Genomic DNA, 18,214 nt, shown 5'->3' with positions numbered 1-18,214 from the left:
TCGAGAACATTGGGGAGACTTAGAGTCAAGTCACATCTGCGGGACTCTCCTGCGCGCCTTTATTGCAAAAAAGCGCGGAGTGGACCCGGAAGCTGGTGTAGCGCAAGCTAACCTGGGTAGGTTTTTCTTCCTACAAATGCGCGCAGGACAGCCCGTAGGCCAGCTAAAAACAGCTTCCCTAACCGGGAATCGAACCCGGGCCGCGGCGGTGAGAGCGCCAAATCCTAACCACTAGACCACCAGGGAGACACAAAGCCGTCCTTGTAGCTCTGCTGAAAATGGCCTCGCTGCCCGGGAATCGAACCTGGGCTGCAGCAGGAAGAAGACATTCACCGGTGCATCCATCAAGGTAACTTTTTTGTGTCCATTGCTCCCGATGCGACCTCGAGAACATTGGGGAGACTTAGAGTCAAGTCACATCTGCGGGACTCTCTTGCGCGCCTTTATTGCAAAAAAGCGCGGAGTGGACCCGGAAGCTGGTGTAGCGCAAGCTAACCTGGGTAGGTTTTTCTTCCTATAAATGCGCGCAGGAGAGTCCCGCAGATGTGACTTGACTCTCCTGTCTCCCCAATGTTATAGAGATCGCATCGGGAGCAATGGACACAGAAACTTACATTGATGGATACAAGAAAAATTAAATTAAAACTGTAAAACACACGTAACCGCGTCTACAAACAGACACTGCCAAGCAGCCCCGACCTGCTCCGTCGACAGAGTGAAGACTGTTCACTCGTTTGTAGCTGCAGGAGCAATCATCCCAACACATTCAAACAAATCTGCATCAGGATGCGATTTGAACGAGCTACATCACACTGCAGCACCCAGGTACGGTGAAGATCAATAAACAACTGTAAAGCGCATTTCAGAAGAATGGACAGCCCGTAGGCCAGCTAAAAACAGCTTCCCTAACCGGGAATCGAACCCGGGCCGCGGCGGTGAGAGCGCCAAATCCTAACCACTAGACCACCAGGGAGACACAAAGCCGTCCTTGTAGCTCTGCTGAAAATGGCCTCGCTGCCCGGGAATCGAACCTGGGCTACAGCAGGAAGAAGACATTCACCGGTGCATCCATCAAGGTAACTTTTTTGTGTCCATTGCTCCCGATGCGATCTCGAGAACATTGGGGAGACTTAGAGTCAAGTCACATCTGCGGGACTCTCCTGCGCGCCTTTATTGCAAAAAAGCGCGGAGTGGACCCGGAAGCTGGTGTAGCGCAAGCTAACCTGGGTAGGTTTTTCTTCCTACAAATGCGCGCAGGAGAGTAACCCGAGGCACTACAGTGGTAGTCCCTCCCACCCGCCCTCCTCCTCTAACCTTATAATAAGATCCGTTATGGTAAGCAGGTAAGTGCTGCATTTTGCTTGTTCTATTCTTCAGATCTAGTTTTTTTTAAAGGTTACTTTTAGAGGGATGGCAGTGAAGACAGTGCAATGTTCCTCTTGCAACATGTTTGAGGTGAGGGATGCCATGGTCGTCCCTGCTGATTACACTTGCCATAAGTGCACCCATCTCCAAGTCCGTCTTTGGGAACGGGAGCTGGAGTTGGATGAAATTAAAATCATTCGGGAGGCAGAGGGGGTCATAGATCGGAGCTTGAGGGAAGTAGCAACTCCAAAGATTGCAGACAGATGGGTGATAGTGAGGGGTACTTGGAGATAGCAGCCCGTGCAGCGACCCCTTGCGGTCGTTCCCCTGAAGAACAAATGTATCATTTTGGCTACTTGTAAGGGGGACGACTTACCAGGGGTAAGCAGTGGGGTTCAGGCCTCTGGCACGGAGCCTGTTCCCAATGCTCCGAAGGGAAGGTTGGAAAAGGGCAGAGCAAGAGTTATTGGGGACTCGATAGTTTGGGGCGCAGATATGTGGTTTTGTGGGGGCGAGAGAGACTCACGATTGGTATGTTGCCTCCAGGTGCAAGGGTACGTGATGTCTCTGATCGTGTTTTCCGGGTCCTTAACAGGATCGGAGAGCAGCCCGAAGTCGTGGTCCACATTGGCACCAACGACATAGGTAGGAAGAGGGATGAGGATGTTATGCATACTTTCAGGGAGTTAGGTTGGAAGCGCAGAGTTAGAACAAACAGAGTTGTTGTCTCTGGTTTGTTACCCGTGCCACTTGATCGCGAGTTGAGGAATAGTGAGAGAGAACAGATAAATGCGTGGCTACAGGGATGGTGCAGGAGGGAGGGATTCCGGTATCTGGATAACTGGGTTCTTTCTGGGGAAGGTGGGACCTCTATAAACAGGATGGTCTACACCTGAACCTGAGGGGCACCAGTATCCTTGGGGGGACGTTTGCTAGTGCTCTTTGAGGGGGGGGGTTTAAACTAATTCTGCAGGGGCATGGGAACCTAGACTGTAGCTTTAGGGTGCAGGACCTTGAGTGTAGGCAGGTTAGGAACATGGCATCAATCTCGAAGGAGGGTGCCTCTAAACAGGAAGGTGACTTGAAGTGTATGTACTTCAATGTGAGAAGAATACGAAATAAGATAGGTGAACTTGCAGCGTGGGTTGGTACCTGGGATTTCGATGTTGTGGCTATTACAGAGACATGGGTAGAACAGGGACAGGATTGGTTGTTGCAGGTTCCAGTGTTTAAATGTTTTAGTAGGGTCAGAGGTGGGGGTAAAAGAAGGGGAGGTGTGGCATTGCTTGTCGTCCCTACTGATTACACTTGCCGGAAGTGCACCCATCTCCAGCTCCTCCAAGGCCGTGTTCGGGAACTGGAGCTGGGGTTGGATGAACTTAGAATCATTCGGGAGGCAGAGTGGTCATAGATCGGAGCTTTAGGGAAGTAGTAACTCCAAAGATTGCAGACAGATGGGTGACAGTGAGGGGGACTTGGCGAAAGCAGCCAGTGCAGCGACCCCCTGCGGTCATTCCCCTCAAGAACAAATATACCATTTTGGATACTTGTTGGGGGGACGACTTACCAGGGGTAAGCAATGGGGTTCAGGCCTCTGGCACGGAGCCTGATCCCGTTGCTCAGAAGGGAAGGTTGGAGAAGAGCAGAGCAAGAGTTATTGGGGACTCGATAGTTTGGGGCACAGATATGTGGTTTTGTGTGGGCGAGAGAGACTCATGATTGGTATGTTGCCTCCAGGTGCAAGGGTAAGTGACGTCTCTGATCGTGTTTTCCAGGTCCTTAAGGGGAGGGGAGCAGCCCGAATTCGTGGTCCACATTGGCACCAACGACATAGGTAGGAAGAGGGATGAGGATGTTAGGCAGGCTTTCAGGGAGCTCGGTTGGAAGTGCAGAGTTAGAACAAACAGAGTTGTTGTCTCTGGTTTGTTACCTGTGCCACGTGATAGCGAGTCGTGGAATAGTGAGAGAGAACAGTTAAATGCGTGGCTACAGGGATGGTGCAGGAGGGAGGGATTCCGGTATCTGGATAACTGGGGTTCTTTCTGGGGAATGTGGGACCTCTATAAACAGGATGGTCTACACCTGTACCTGAGGGGCACCAGTATCCTTGGGGGGACGTTTGCTGGTGCTCTTTGGGGGAGTTTAAACTAATTCTGCAGGGACATGGGAACCTAGACTGTAGCTTTAGGGTGCAGGACCTTGAGTGTAGGGAGGTTAGGAACATGGCATCAATCTCAAAGGAGGGTGCCTCTAAACAGGAAGGTGACTTGAAGTGTATATACTTCAATGCGAGAAGTATACAAAATAAGATAGGTGAACTTGCAGCGTGGGTTGGGACCTGGGATTTCGATGTTGTGGCTATTACGGAGACATGGGTAGAACAGGGACAGAATTGGCTGTTGCAGGTTCCAGTGTTTAAATGTTTTAGTAGGGTCAGAGGTGGGGGTAAAAGAGGGGGAGGTGTGGCACTGCTTGTCAAGGATAGTATTACAGCGGTGGAAAGACGATGGATGAAGACTCGCCATCTGAGGTAGTTTGGGCTGAGGTTAGAAATAGGAAAAGTGAGGTCACCCTGTTAGGAGTTTTCTGCAGGCCTAATAGTCCTAGAGACGTAGAAGAAAGGATTGTGAGGGTGATTCAGGAGAAGAGTGAAAGTAATAAGGTGGTTGTTATGGTGGACTTTAACTTTCCAGATATTGACTAGGAAAGCTATAGCTCGAGTACTTTAGATGGGTCGGTGTTTGTGTAATGTGTGCAGGAGGGTTTCCTGACACAATATGTTGACAGGCCAACAAGAGGTGAGGCCGTACTGGATTTGGTTCTGGGTAACGAATCAGGCCAGGTGTTAGAATTGGAGGTAGGTGAGCAATTTGGGGACAGTGACCACAATTCGGTGACTTTTACTCTGGTGGTGAAGAAGGTTACGTGTGCACTGTAGGGCAAGAGTTATAGCGGGGGCAGGGAAATTATGATGCGGTGAGGCATGACTTAGGATGCATGGCTTGGAAAAGTAGGCTTCAAGGGAAGGGCACAATCGATATGTGGAGCTTGTTCAAGGATCAACTATTGAGTGTCCTTGATACGTATGTACCTGTCAGGCGGGGAGGAAAGGGTCATGCGAGGGAGCCGTGGTTTAATAATGAATTGGAATCCCTTGTTAAAGCGAAATCGGCGGCCTATGTAAAGATGAGGCGTGAAAGGTTCAATTGGGGCGATTGAGAGTTATAAGGTAGCCAGGGAGGATCTAAAGAGAGAGCTAAGAGCAGCAAGGAGGGGACATGAAAAGTCCCTGGTTGGTAGGTTTAGGGAAAACCCAAAGGCTTTCTATCGGAATGTCAGGAATAAAAGAATGACTCGGGGAGGAATAGGTCCAGTCAAGGATAGTAGTGGGAAGTTGCGCATGGAGGCCGAAGAGATTGGGGAGACACTGAATGAATACTTTTCATCAGTATTCACTCAGGAACAGGACATTGTTGCCGATGTGAATATTGAGTCACAATTAATTTTAATGGATGGCTTTGAGGTATGTAGGGAAGAGGTATTGGAAATTCTGGGAAGGGTGAAAATAGTTAAGTCCCCTGGGCCTGATGGCATATATCCTAGGATTCTCTGGGAAGCAAGGGAGGAGATTGCAGAGCCACTGGCCTTGATTTTTATGACTTCGTTGTCTACAGGAATAGTGCCAGAAGACTGGAGGATAGCAAATGTGGTTCCCTTGTTCAAGAACGGGAGTAGGGATAACCCTAGTAACAATAGGCCAGTGAGTCTCACTTCTGTTGTGGGCAAAGTCTCAGAGAGAATTGTAAGGGATAGGATTTATGAACATCTGGATAGGAATAATGTGATCAACGATACTCAGCTTGGTTTTGTGAACAACGAAGAGCCGATGAGAAAGATGTATATAGTGTATTTAAGGAGAACAGGTACCTAATAAACCCAGTCCGCCGATTTCTCAATGATGCTTCCAAGTTGACTTCAAAAATTCGGTTTGTCCTTCCATTTTTTCATGTTTGATTTTGTGAGTTTTAAAAACTTCCGCAATCTTCTGACTTGAGTATTGGAGTTGGGAAGTTACGTTGTGGCTGGACAGGACACTGGAATATTGTGGAATACTTTTGGAATATTATGTGCAATTCTGGATTCCCTCCTATCAGAAGGACATTGTGAAATTAGAAAGGGTTCTGAAGCACCAATGTGTCCACAGAGAGGAGAGGCCCTTCTGCTGCCCTGAGTGCGGGAAGGCCTTTGGTGATTCCTCTGCCATGCGGACACACCAGTTGGTCCACACCCGGGACGGCTGTTCTCATGCCCTGAGTGTGAGATGGCTTTCAGCAGTTCTTCCCACCTGCTGAGACACCAGTGGGTCCACACCGAGGAGAGGCCGTTCTTCTGCCCCGAGTGCAGGAAGGGCTTTGCTCTTTCTTCTGACCTGCTGGCCCACTGGTGGGTCCACATGGGGGAAAGGTTGTTCAGTTGCTCTAAGTGCAGGAAGGCCTTCATCAAACCTCAGACCTGCATATCTTTGGACAGGACCACCCAGAGAAAGCCCACGCAGACACTGGGAGAATGTGCAAATTCCTCACAGACAGTCACCCATCTTCCGCAACTACACTGGCACCACACCCCACCTTTTCCTCCGCTACATCGATGACTGTATCGGCGCTGCCACGTGCTCCCACGAGGAGGTTGAACAGTTCATCAACTTTACCAACACCTTCCATCCCGACCTCAAATTCACCTGGACTGTCTCAGACTCCTCCCTCCCCTTCCTAGACCTTTCCATTTCTATCTCGGGCAACCGACTCAACACAGATATCTACTATAAACCGACTGACTCCCACAGCTCCCTGGACTACACCTCCTCCCACCCTGCCCCCTGTAAAAACGCCATCCCATATTCCCAATTCCTTCGTCTCCACCGCATCTGCTCCCAAGAGGACAAGTTCCAATACCGTACAGCCCAGATGGCCTCCTTCTTCAAGGACCGCAGATTCCCCCCAGACGTGATCGACGATGCCCTCCACCGCATCTCCTCCACTTCCCGCTCCTCCGCCCTTGAGCCCCGCCCCTCCAACCGCCACCAAGACAGAACCCCACTGGTTCTCACCTACCACCCCACCAACCTCCGTATACAGTGTATCATCCGCCGTCATTTCCGCCACCTCCAAACGGACCCCACCACCAGGGATATATTTCCCTCCCCTCCCCTATCAGCGTTCCGCAAAGACCACTCCCTTTGCGACTCCCTCGTCAGGTCCACACCCCCACCAACCTAACCTCCACTTCCGGCACCTTCCCCTGCAACCACAGGAAATGCAAAACTTGCGCCCACACCTCCTCCCTTACTTCTCTCCAAGGCCCCAAGGGATTCTTCCATATCCTCCACAAATTCACCTGCACCTCCACACACATCATCTATTGCGTCCGCTGCACCCGATGTGGCCTCCTCTATATTCTGCCCACTTGCGGAACGCTTCAGGGAACACCTCTGGGACGCCCGGACCAACCAACCCAACCACCCCGTGGCTCAACACTTTAACTCTCCCTCCCACTCCACCGAGGGCATGCAGGTCCTTGGACTCCTCCATCGCCAGAACATAACAACACGACGGTTGGAGGAAGAGCGCCTCATCTTCCGCCTGGGAACCCTCCAACCACAAGGGATGAACTCAGATTTCTCCAGTTTCCTCATTTCCCCTCCCCCCACCTTGTCTCAGTCAATTCCCTCGAACTCAGCACCGCCCTCCTAACCTGCAATCTTCTTCCTGACCTCTCCGCCTCCACTCCACTCCAGCCTATCACCCTCACCTTGACCTCCTATCACATCTCCATCGCCCGTCCCCCAAGTCCCTCCTCCCTACCTTTTATCTTAGCCTGCCTGGCACCCTCTCCTCATTCCTGATGAAGGGCTCTGGCCCGAAACGTCGAATTTCCTGTTCCTTGGATGCTGCCTAACCTGCTGTGCTTTAACCAGCAACACATTTTAGGCTTCAATCAGCTTGATGCGATTTGAACATGCAATTTTCTGGTCTGGAGTTAGATGCGCTACCATTGCGCCACAAACTCACAGACAGCTCAGGAACTCTATTCATGCTTAAGGGAATTGATCGCACTACAATGATTTTATGTTATGAGTAACAACGGAGATCAACAGTTCATGTCTGTTCTGTCTCTCCTCCCTCTCATTCTGTATCTCGAAACAATTTCCAACTCGACGTCAATAAAAAGCTGAAAGAACTGTGGATGCTGTAGATCAGAAACAAAAAAAAACAGTATTTGCAGATGACCCTTCCATAGAATTGATGGTGATTGGGAAAACGTTAGTTTATATGCAGGAGATATTGTGGGAGGAAGGCGGATGCAGTAAATCATAAATTAGGACAGACCCTAAAGCGAGGGAAGAACTGTTGAACAGGAAAGGGAGTTGATAACGATCCGCGTGGGAGGGTGAATGGAGACTGTTCGTGGCTAGGAATAAGTAGTGTGTAATGACAGACTATGTGATAACAAGGCTTGGTTTGTATGGAAGGGACGAGGACACTATGGAGTTCAGGCCCTAGAATTACTGAATTCGATATTGGGACCGGAGGGATGGATTGTCTCCAAGTGTAATATTCGGTGCTCTTCGTTCTGCTGGTGCTGAGCTTCGCTGGGACACTACAGAAAACCTGAGACAGAGATGTCGGCCAGGGAACAGGGTGGGGTGTGGAATTAGCAGGCAACTGGAATCTCAGGGTCCTTTTTGCGGGCAGAACGTAGATGTTCTGTGCAGCAGTCACCTATGCTTCGTTTTCCCCATTGTAGATGAGACCACAAGGTGAGCAGCAAATGCAGTAGACTGGGTTGTGGTAAGTGCAGGTAAAGTGCCGCTTCACCTGGAAGGTAAGTTTGGGCCTTTGGAGAGTGAGGAGGGTGCAGGTAAATGGGCTGGTGTCACACATTCGGCGCTTGCAGGGGAAAGTGCTGTTGGACTATTGGGGTGGGAATGGGGTTGGGTTGATGGGAATGAAGGAAGAGTTGACCCCAGGTATAACTCCTGTCCATTTAATTATCCGCCAAATAGAGGAATTTGTTGAGCCTGTACAAGGAAATTTTCTAATTCTAAATGTGGATGTACAGACTGGCGAGGGTGCAAAACCTAAGTGTCAGCAACCATAATTCTATTAACGTTAGAATCGTGATTGAAAATAATATATCCGATCTAAAAGTTGAAGTTCTAAATTGGATGAAGACTCAGGTATTAGACAAGATCTTTCAAAAGCTGATTGGGGGCAGTTGTTCGCAGGTTAAAGGACTGCTGGAAAATGGGAAGCCTTCAAATATGAGATAACAAGAGTCCAGACACAGTATGTTCCTGTTAGGGTGAAAGGAAAGGCTGTTAGGTGTAGGGAATGCTGGATGACTAGAGAAATTGAGATTTTGGTTAAGATAAAGAAGGATGCATACGTCAGGTATCGACAGAGCGATCGAGTGAATCCTTAGAGTATGAAGGCAGTACGAGCATACATAAGAGGGAAATCATGAGGGCAAAAAGGGGACATGAGATAGCTTTGGAAAATAGAGTTAAGGGTAACCCAAAGGGTTTTTTAAATATATACGTTGAGGACAAAAGGATAACAAGAGAGAGAATAGGGCCCCTCCACACACGGCCTTTGTGTGGAGCTGCAGGAGATGGGGGGGAGGCGGTGGATGCTGAACGGATATTGTGCATCAGTGTTTGCTATGGACAAGGGCATGGAAGATATAGAATGTGAGAAAGTAGATGGTGACATGTTGAAAAAATGTCCATATTACAGATGAGAAATTGCTGCATATCTTGAAAAGCATAGAAGTGGATAAATCCTAAGGACCTGATCAGGAGTACACTAAAACTCGGTGGGAAACTGAGGAAGTGATTGCTGGGCCTCTCACTGAGACATTTGTATCATCAATAGTCACAGGTGAGGTGCCAGAAGGCTAGAGGTTGGCTAACATGGTGCCACTATTTAAGAAAGGTGGTAAGGAAAAGCCAGGGAACTATAGACCAGTGAGCCAGACATCCGTGAAGGGCAAGGTTTTGGAGAGAAATATGAGAGATAGGGTTTACATCTATTTGGAAAGGCAAAAATTGATTAGGGATAGCCAGCATGACTTTATGCTTGGGAAATCATGTCTCACGAACATGATTGAGTTTTTGAAGAAGTACAATGTGGACTAATGAGGGCAGAGCGATGGACGTGATCTATATGGACTTCAGGAAGGCGTTCATCAAGGGTCCTCATGGGAGACTGGTGAGCAAGGTTTAATCGCATGGAATGCAGGGACAACTAGCCATTTGGATACAGAACTTGCTAGAAGGTAGAAGACAGAGGGTGTTGATGGGAGCTTTTGCTCCACATTTTGGTATTTTGTGCTAGGTTTCTTTTGTAATTTACGAGGAGAAAGTGAGGACTGCAGGTGTTGGAGATCAGAGCTGAAAATGTGTTGCTGGAAAAGCGCAGCACGTCAGGCAGCATCCAAGGAGCAGGAGAATCGACGTTTCGGGCATGAGCCCTTCTTCAGGAATTTTTAACTATAAACTATAAAAATTCCCTTAGTTATATATTGTGAAGTGTGAAGGCATTGTGTTCGTCCCCAAGTTCGACCTGAGGCCACCCTTCCTCCATCCCAGTAACTCTGTTGACAGCCTTCATGTTACATTTAAAACTAGGATCGATAGATTCATGATCAGTTGGGGGATGAATAGTTACAGGAAAAGAGCAGGAGAGTGCATGTGGGGAATGTCAGATCAGCCACAATTCTATTGAATGGAGAAGTCGGCTCAAGGGGTTGAATGGCATTTTCCTATTCCTATTGCTTATGGTTCCCGAGCCCTCAACTCTGATACAGTGTCCTGGCTTCAGTATGTGCCATTACTGAGAGCGCTGATGTTCCCTTGTGTAATATCAACAACGTAGCAGCTGCTGAAACCTCTTGCTCCTCTGTTACCTCTAAACACAATAACACAATATGCCAATGTGTTCAGGGGAGGCAATGGCCGCCTTTATTGTCAGCAGACTATTCACCCAAGTAATGTTCTGGGGACCTGGGTTCATAACCTGCCACGGCAGATGGTGGAATCTGAATTCAATAGAAATCTGGAATTAAAAGTCTAATGATGAAACCGTTGTGGTTTGTTGTAAAAATCTTATCTGGTTTCCTGCTGTCCAAACCTGATCTGATCTGATCTACATGTGATCTCAGATCCGCTGTCAGCTGGTTGAATCTTCACTGCCCTTTCAGTCAATTCTTAAAGCTCACCTTTTTTAACTATGATGTTGCCAGAATGATTTATAGACGGCATAGGCTGGGACTTTTTTTTCACTGGAGTGTAGAAGGTTGTGGGTGGAGGTTATGGAGGTTTGTTACATCATAAGGGACAAAGATAAGTTGAATAACCAGGGAGTTCAAAATTTGGGAGTATATTTTTAAGATGAGAGGGAGAAGATTTAAAATGGACGAGGGCGGGGGAACCTCTTTTACATTGAAGGTATGGAATGAACTGTCAGAGGAAGTGGTGGATGCAGCTAATGTTAAAATGTTTAAAATTATTTGGATAAGTATATATGAGCCAAACACAGGAGTGTGGGTCTAATCTTCCCCCAGATATTCAAAGTGACAACCAGTCAGAGGGGGGACAGGGCCATGCGATTCGTTGTTGTGCGGCATGTGTGACAGCTGCAACAAGACGTCCCAACTCCTGTGCTCAATGTTCTGACCAATGAAAGCAAGCATGCCAAAAGCCTTCTACACCACCCTGTCTACCCACGACTCCATTTTCTAGGAACTAAAAACCCGTAACCCGAGATCTCTTGATTCAAAATGTTGCATATGAAACAGATTTGGTGCTTGTTGGTAGGCGTTAATATTTGGTGCATGTCTCTCCTCTAATTTGGTATCTTATACTGAATGCCATCACTGATGAAGTCCAGTGTGACAAAACCTGAACTTCAAAATCTCTCTGTTCAACGACACTCAAGGTCATACCATTCACCATGTAAATCCGACCTTGGTTTGACTATACAAAATGTAAGACCTCATACTTAGCTTTATTAAACTCCATTTGCCAATAACTTTAAACTTATGCAATCTAGTTCTGGACTCGCCCTCCCCAGGGAAAAGACCTTTTCAATTTACCCTATCCATGCCCTCATGATTTTATAAACATCTATAAAGTCACCCCTCATCCTTCAAAACTTCTGGGAAAATGACCCCAGTCGATTCAGCCTCTTCCTGTAGCTCAAACCCTCCAACCCTGTCAGTATCCTTGTAAATGTTTTCTGAATCCTTTCAAGTTTCACAACGTCCTTCCTGTAGCAGAGAGCCCAGAATTGCATGCAGTATTCCAACAGTGGTGTAATCAATGTCCTCTCTGAAGACGATTTAAAAAAATATAACTACAAGCAAATCAGGTTAGTTGGGCATGACTTTCACATAGCAGTTTGTTTTGGCTGTCCTTCATTAATCTATGTTTTTCTTCAGTTATGAGAAAATATACTGTGGGATGTGATAATTGTGAGCACATCCAACATTTGCTCATTAACCCTCATGGCCCTTGGACAGAGTAATTGTGACTACATGCTAGAAGGCAGTTGAGAGTCAACCACATTATAGTCGGTCTGGAGTCACAAGGTGTGTGTGTGTGTGTGTGTGTGTGTGTGTGCGCGTGCGCACGCACGTGCATACATGCATGCAGGGTTCATGAATGGTAGGTTTCCTGCCTTAAAAAAGAAAGTTTCTGGAGAAACACAACAGTTCTGGTAGCATCTATGAAGAGACAACAGTGTTACTGCTTTGAGTCCAGTGGTCCTTCAAAACGTGACTGGATTCAAAACATCTCTCGAAAGATTCTGCCAAACCTGCTGAGTTTCCCCAGCAATTTTGCCTTTTGTTGCTGATCTCCAACATCTGCAATTCATTATTTTAGTGAATAACTGTTTCCTGTTTGCCAAGACCGAGAGAAACTCTCACTTTCAGATCTTTTAATTAGTTGAACATAAATTCTACCAGAAGCCATGATAGGATTTCAATTTGTGTTCTCAGAAGACCTTGATCTCTGGGTTGCTCAATCATTATCACTAGATCCCAGTCTTCCCTTCAATGAAAGTGTTCTCCTGAATATTTTTCTTTATTTATTCATGGGATGTCGCACTTTGTCTCCCACTATTATTCTGGGAAACATCAACTTCACTTTCCTGCTGTTTCCCCATAATCTCAATTCCCTTTCTGATTAAAAAAAAGTTAGTTTTGAATGCACTTAACAATCCAGGCTCAACAGCTGTCCTGAATATGCAATCCCTTATTTGCAAGTTATTCCCTCAGGTTCTAAACTCACCCACAAGGGTAACCTTTCCAACATGTAGCCTGTCACGTCTCCTCAGAATCTTGTTTGTGACAATAATGTTACCTCGAAACCTTCTAACTTCTAATAACCACAGGCCCAACCTATTCATTTCTCCTTATAAGACATTATTTCCATTCCTGATATCGTCCTGGTCAACCTTCTCTAGTCTGCCTCCAATATCAGTATATCTTCCCTCAGCTAAAAGGCCCAGACCTTTTGCTTAACCTGTCGATATCCCTCTCCATGTCATCCTCAGCATCTGCATTCCCATCAACTGTCTCTACTGCAGTCTTGGCAATAGTACATTCACTTCACTTTTCCAAGTAATCCATATACATATTGCAAATAATTTTGGCCCCAGCCCTGATCCCTGTGCCACATTGCTAGTTACAAATTGCGATCCTGAACATGCCTCTTATCCGTGCTGCATCATTGGCTAGCCAATCATGTATCCATACGGTTAGACTGTCTCCAATATCATGTGAATATCATTGGCTCTGCCAGCAAGTCTTCCCAAACTGTCCTTGAAAAAGTGGTGATGAGCTGCCTCTTAAATTGCTTCACAAATATGATGTGGTCTATAATGAAGGTTCAGGATCGAGTTCCAGGATTTTGATCAATAACATCGAAGCAATGCGCGTATGTCACAGTTGGAATGTTGTGTTCACACTTATCTCCTCTTGCTGGTTGAAGTGATGGAGTGGAAATTGCTCTTGAAGAGCCGCCACTCATATAACCAAGCCAGACAGATCGATTGTGGCCAGAGACTCGGCCATTTTGACATCTCATCAATCTACATTCTTTCCATCCAAGTTTTAGTCACATCAAACTGCCGCGCAATGCTGTTATGGCCTCAGTAATCTATAATAACGGGAAGATCGCTGGAATGATTTTCTACATCCGACTGCAATATAAATACAGATCATTATTTCCAGTTTTGGTGGAATAAAAGACATGGTATTGGTGGATAATAACAGTTAGTGCAAACACAATTAGCCATCGATAAACATTAATCCTGTTCACTTCAATGGCCAATTTCAATTCAGAAACCAAGTGCACTCGGCTGCATGTAACATAGACAACATGACACAACGGCTCATAGGAGGAGAAATGGGACATTGAGGAGGAGTGAAATGCTTGCTTTTGGTCACCTCCACAATTGTTAGAAAAACAGGTTGAAAGGATTCTTAAAAGGTGGCTGAAGTAATGGTGTGGCATAACACTTCAGACAGCGCAAAGTGGAAGATCATTTTCTAGTGGAAGAAAAAGAATTTTCTTATTTCTGAAAGAACTGGGAAACAGAAGAGGGGATGAAATCTGACATGGGAGCTATTTCCTATTTATTGAGGATGTTGCTTCATCACAGTCTTGGTTTCGAGCATAAGCTCTTGATCAGGAATAAAGGGTGGCCCAAGGGGACTGAGAGATAAATGGGAAGGAAGTGGGGCTGGAGGGAAGGTAGCTGGGAGTGCAATAGATAGATGGAGGCAGCAATTGATGGTGATAAGTCAGAGATGAGGGTGGAGCAAATAGGTGAGAAGCAAAGTGGACAGGTTTGACAGGTCAAGAGATTGGTGTCGAATTGGAAGGTTGGATCTGAGACAAGGTACGAGAGAGGAAATGAGGAAAGTGACGAAATCTACATTGATCCCATGTGGTTGGAGGTTCCGAAGGCAGAAGATGAGGTGTTTTTCCTACAAGCGTCGGGGATAAAGAGTTTGGCAGTGGAGGAGGCCCAGGACTTGAATGTCCTTGGTGGAATGGGAGGGGAGTTTAAGTGTTCAGCCACAGGGCCGTTGGTCGTTTAGTGTCAGTGACCCAGATCTGTTCCCTGAAACGTTACGCTTGTTGGCATCCAGTGTCCCCAATGTGGATGAGACCATATTGTGAGCAATGGCCATTAACTTATGAATACATCGCACAAATCTTAGCCTGCCAGAGTTATTTTCTTTCATTAAATTAAAGAAAAATTTAATTAAATTGTGTGACTGCATGAAACGGTTTGTTGGTCAGATTTGAATCATCACACCCAAATGAGATAATGCCATGAATATCAGCGAACTGCTGTTTTTGTTAAAAACCGCAAGTTCTTGATTTATTTTCACAACTTACTGGGATTCACACCTACACATTCAATGTCAAACTCTGACATCAGAAATGAAATTACACCAACAATTTTGACGTACAATATTCGAACAAACAAATTAATAGCACACAGTGAATACCAAGTCTGATTAATATGAAATTAAATTTGACCAAAAACAATATAAAATCAAGATGGGAGATAAAAAAAATGGGGGAAGGGCAGAAGGCAAGAAATGCAGCATCATAGAAGGTGCTCCTCCAGGGAGTGTATTTTACCAACTACCACAGCTAAATATAAACACTCTGATATGATCCTCCGGTTTTAATGTAAACCATAGCCCCATACAGTAGGTACCATTTAAATGAGTAAAAAATGCAAGCCTTTCGCAAATCCAGCTTCCAGCCTTACCCCCCGCTTCTTGGAGCTTGGACCTTCCTCCAGTTCCGGGGGGTTGTTGAACCCCTGGGCTCCAGCTGCCACTCCTCCATTGAAGAAGTCTTTGGGAAACAGATGCAAAGGCAAGATACAGAACGGAGCACCTTTGCAAATGAAAGCAGCTTACAGAGACATCACTTGATTTTTAGCCATCGACCTCAAGGTTATCTGCCCAGCACACTCACGCAGCACTACTCTGGTTCTGTGCTCCCAGCAGCTGGATTGTGGATCAGTTTAAAGTAGATCCTATATCTCTGACAACATCGGTACACAAGGCAGTGAAGAAAGGTTTCAGCACACTGGCCGTCATCAGTTAGGGAATTGAGTATAGATGTTGGCAAGTTATGTTGTAATTATACAGGACGTGGATGAAGCTGCACCTGGAATGTTGTGACCAGTTTTGGTGTTCTGACTTCTGACTTCTTCAACTCTGCGTTTGTGTTGAACTTGATGGGATATTTTGTCTAACTTAGCATGTTTAAACAGTATCGCTCAGAGGCATTCATCTGAAACTTTTCAGGAGGTGAGCTCAACAAGATTGAAAAATTCCAAGTTACTTGGAGTCTATTTTAAACTTACATCAGGACCAGTAGGCAGAGACACGTACAGCATTGAAACAGACCTTTCGGTCCAACTTGTCCATGCTGACCTGATATCCTAAATTAACCTAGTCCTAGTGGTTGTTGGGTGCAGGGGAGGCAATTGCAGTCCAGCAGAAAACAAAAACAGCCCACCTACTCTCCCACTGCACCCAGTGTCAGAACTGCCAGAAGGTTCAGTCCTGGGAGGTGACCCAAGGCAGCGTCACCGGTAGGATCTGATTGCTGGGAGCACTGGTGCCCGCTCAGGTGCTTCTGCAAGTTGCAGGAAAACATGAATCTCTTCCCACACTCGGACCAACTGAAGGGCATCTCCCCAGTGTGGACACACTGATGCTTCAGCAGGGAGGAGGAATTGCTGAAGGCCTTCCCGCCCTCAGGGCAGCAAATTGGCCTCCTCCCTCCACCCCACCCCCATCCCCGTATGGACCAGCTGGTGCATCAGCTGTGTGGAGGAGCGGGTAAAGCCCTTCCCACATTCGGGGCAGGAGAACAGCTTATCCCCGGTGTGGACGGACTGGTGCCTCAGCAGGGCTGAGGAATTGCTGAAGGCCTTCCCACACTGAGGGCAGCAGAAGGGCCTTTTCCCCTCTGTGGACCCATTGGTGCTTCAGAACCCTTTCAAATTTCACAATATCCTTCTGATAGGAGGGAGACCAGAATTGCACTCAATATTAACCCAAAGTGGTCTAACCAATGTCCTCTACAACCACAACATAACTTCCCAATCCAATACTCAGTCAGAGGATTCCAAAAGCTTTCAAAACGCACAAAAAACAAACAGGAAAGAATGGAGGACAAACCGAATTTTTGAGAGTCAGCTTGGAAGCATCACTGAGAAATCGGCGGACTGGGTTTATTGGGTACCCATTCTCCTTAAATACACTATATACGTATTTCGCTTGTGCTCTTCCTAATTTCTCTGTGCTGCAGTGTGTCATGGCTCGTTGAAATAATGTCCTGACGCAGCTTCGTTTGTGGGTGTTGGGATGATTGCTTCTGTGGTTAAGTATTTGGTTTGTGTGTGTTGTTTTTCTGTAGATGCTATTTGAAGTTCCCCATTGACTGTTCGCTCTACTGTGACATCTAAGAATGGCACTTTGTTGTTGTTCTCCTCCTCTTCAAACCAGGAGAACCCCTCAGGCCATAGTCTCACTACTTGGAACACCAATATACAGACCAGTCAAAGGCCTCCACTGAAGACTAAAACACCAAGTCGAAGATTCACGCCACTCCATTTACTCCACCCAAGAATTCCTGAACATCAATGACCCGAAGATAGAAGAGGATGGAATAATGATGTCGGTTGACAAAGCAGCCCGGTTCACATCCATTAACATCAACGTGGCCAAAGAAAACTGAAGAAACTATTCGAAGAACCAAAGACACAAACACAGCACCAACTTCATCAGCAAAGATAGCACTGTCAAGCGCATGGAACTGTGCCTTAACCAAACACTTCATATTCAGTAACAAGCCCTACAAACAAATCAATGAAACACCCATGAAACCACCAGTATCAGGATTCCTAGCAGAAGCAACAATGCAGAGACTCGAACAAACAACCCTTCCAACGACCCAACCCAAACTTTGGGTCAGTTACAGCGATGACACAGTCATCAAAAACTGAAACAAATTAGAGGAAACCTACAACACCATCAACAATCTCCTTACTGGCATAAAATTCACAAAATAGGAGAACAACAGCAAAGTGCCATTTCTCGATATCACAGTAGAGCGAACAGTCAATGGTAATATTCAAAACAGCGTCTACAGGAAGACAACACACGCGAACCAAGAACTTAGCTACAGGAGTAATCATCCCTCAACATAAAAACAAGCCTGAATCAGGACCCTATTTCAACGAGCCATACACACTGCAGCAGCCAGTCACTACGAAGACCAACAAGTAACTGTACAGCACATTTAAGGAGAATGGGTAGCCGAAAAATCTATTGAAAACGGCTTCCCTGACCGGGAATCGAACCCGGGCCGCGGCGGTGAAAGCGCCGAATCCTAACCACTAGACCACCAGGGAGATGCCGGTACTGGCTGACAGCTATACTATAAATTTCTTTCCTGCCCGGAAATCGAATCTGGGCAGCGGTATATCTAAAAGCATATTGTTAAAGTTTGAACATTGCGAGTGTTGAAATTGTGTGAGTCTGAGCGAAATCACAGTTCGAAAAACGGAATGTGGGAACTTCGACAGAGTTTATACGATTTGCACGTCGGAGATATGTCTGCGGGTGCGTGATGGGAGCATAACCCAGGAGGGAAACTATCTGTCCCATTCACTCAATGTCATCTTTAGCAGCTTTCCCGTATGACGGCGCACTGTTCAGCACCTCGTCTTCTGATCTGCTT

General features: G+C 46.6%; 3 non-coding genes across 3 annotated transcripts; all 3 read right to left on the bottom strand.

Moving 5' to 3' along the window:
* Positions 1-174: 174 nt before the first annotated feature.
* On the bottom strand, positions 175-246 carry trnae-cuc (transfer RNA glutamic acid (anticodon CUC)). Its single transcript has one exon. It is a non-coding gene; the product is annotated as a tRNA-Glu (tRNA).
* A 655-nt stretch (positions 247-901) lies between these two features.
* On the bottom strand, positions 902-973 carry trnae-cuc (transfer RNA glutamic acid (anticodon CUC)). The gene has a single exon. It is a non-coding gene; the product is annotated as a tRNA-Glu (tRNA).
* Positions 974-17,813: 16,840 nt separating this feature from the next.
* trnae-uuc (transfer RNA glutamic acid (anticodon UUC)) lies at positions 17,814-17,885 on the bottom strand. Its single transcript has one exon. It is a non-coding gene; the product is annotated as a tRNA-Glu (tRNA).
* Positions 17,886-18,214: the final 329 nt, after the last annotated feature.

This window comes from Hemiscyllium ocellatum (assembly GCF_020745735.1).
Source record: "Hemiscyllium ocellatum isolate sHemOce1 chromosome 27 unlocalized genomic scaffold, sHemOce1.pat.X.cur. SUPER_27_unloc_18, whole genome shotgun sequence".
Classification (NCBI taxonomy): domain Eukaryota; kingdom Metazoa; phylum Chordata; class Chondrichthyes; order Orectolobiformes; family Hemiscylliidae; genus Hemiscyllium; species Hemiscyllium ocellatum.
Note: the sequence above shows the minus strand (reverse complement) of the source record. Positions and strands in the feature narration are given on the sequence as shown.